At 49.2% G+C, this 1,326-nt stretch overlaps 1 protein-coding gene across 1 annotated transcript in view; it reads right to left on the bottom strand.

The window, feature by feature from the left end:
* Nucleotides 1–1,326, bottom strand: part of LOC119585972 (uncharacterized protein DDB_G0286299-like) — a 5,838-nt gene that overhangs the window by 3,492 nt on the left and 1,020 nt on the right. The window lies entirely within an intron of this gene.

The following is a 1,326-nucleotide window of genomic DNA, read 5'->3' as shown; positions in this document are numbered from 1 at the left end:
AGTGACGTTGCGGGGGCGGTTTACCACGACATGTGAGGAAGACGCAAATCAAAGGGCAAAGAGATTAGCTTTTTGCGTTTTGATTTACTGTTATTAAAGTCCTCGTGTGTCCCCCTTTCCCCTCTCTCTCCTCCTCTTTGCCCCTCCCCCCCCCCCCAATCTCTTCATTTCCGTCTGCCACTATCTTTTTCTTATCTTCGTTTTCCACATTTTGCTCTTCCTTTCTTTCATTTCTACCTCTCCCACTGTTTCTCTCCCTCTGTTTATTCCCATGCTCTCTCTCTCCCCTCTCCCCATCCCCTCATCCATTCACTACTCCCCCTCTCCCACTCTATTTCATGTTCCCTCTCCCTCTCCGCTTCTTATTCTCCCACTGCCTTCCCCTCTCTATACATCAACCTATCTTTCTATTCTTTACCCCGGCCGCCCTTCCCCGGGAGTTTGGGAATAAGCAGCTTGCCGTTTGGGATTTCAGGGGTTCACTCGAACAAACATTTTCTTGTGGTAAGCGGCTCGCGTTGCTATCATAGACCTGCAATTACTTCCGAGTTACTTGCATGCGATCTTGGGATTTGCAACGCACTCGAGTCCTCCCTCCCCCCTCGCGGCTCTCCCAGTTCATGGGTCGTCGGCCCGCGTTGCATGCTGTACCTGGTGGAGACGGTAATGAGGTTATCTTTATGTGTTTTTGGGAGAGCGTAGGGGGGGGAGTGAGACCGAGAGATGACGAACGTACGTGTTTCCGCTCGTGCAAATAAAACGAGAAAGATAAGGAAGAGTGAAACAGACAGACACAATTACATAGCAACAAATAGATAAATAGAAAGAGGGAGGCAGACTGTTTGCCTGTGCAGGTATGGAGTTGATGGCTAGACGGATTGGCGTAGACCGACTAAAGGAATGTGCTTAAGTAGATACGGTCTTTTATACACAGCGAGAGTGCTTGCGTGTCGGCGTAATTCACAAACTGCTATTTCTGCAACTTTCAACCTCGTCGCTCACTCGGGGGGCGGAGTCAAAGGGGCGTGGCTTGTGTGGTTAGGTATAAAGTGTGATGCCATTATGAATATTGTCAAGTGGAGACACTGGTTAATCTAGGGATACTGTTTATGAGGTTGGGGCTTGAATGGAGATTATGCTAATGATAAAATTATACTGGTTTAAGGGCTGCTTGGAGGCGCCATGAATGTTATTGATGAGAGAGTCGGGATCACGGCGAGGACGGCGATGCTGGTGACAGCGAAAGTGTTGTGTACTCTGTATTGTGCAGCCGTCAGCCGTGCCGCCTCGCCCAGCTTTGTTGACTTTATTGACCCTACACCACCT

This window comes from Penaeus monodon, chromosome 20 (assembly GCF_015228065.2).
Source record: "Penaeus monodon isolate SGIC_2016 chromosome 20, NSTDA_Pmon_1, whole genome shotgun sequence".
Classification (NCBI taxonomy): Eukaryota; Metazoa; Arthropoda; class Malacostraca; order Decapoda; family Penaeidae; genus Penaeus; species Penaeus monodon.
This window is presented reverse-complemented; position numbering and strand designations above follow the sequence as displayed.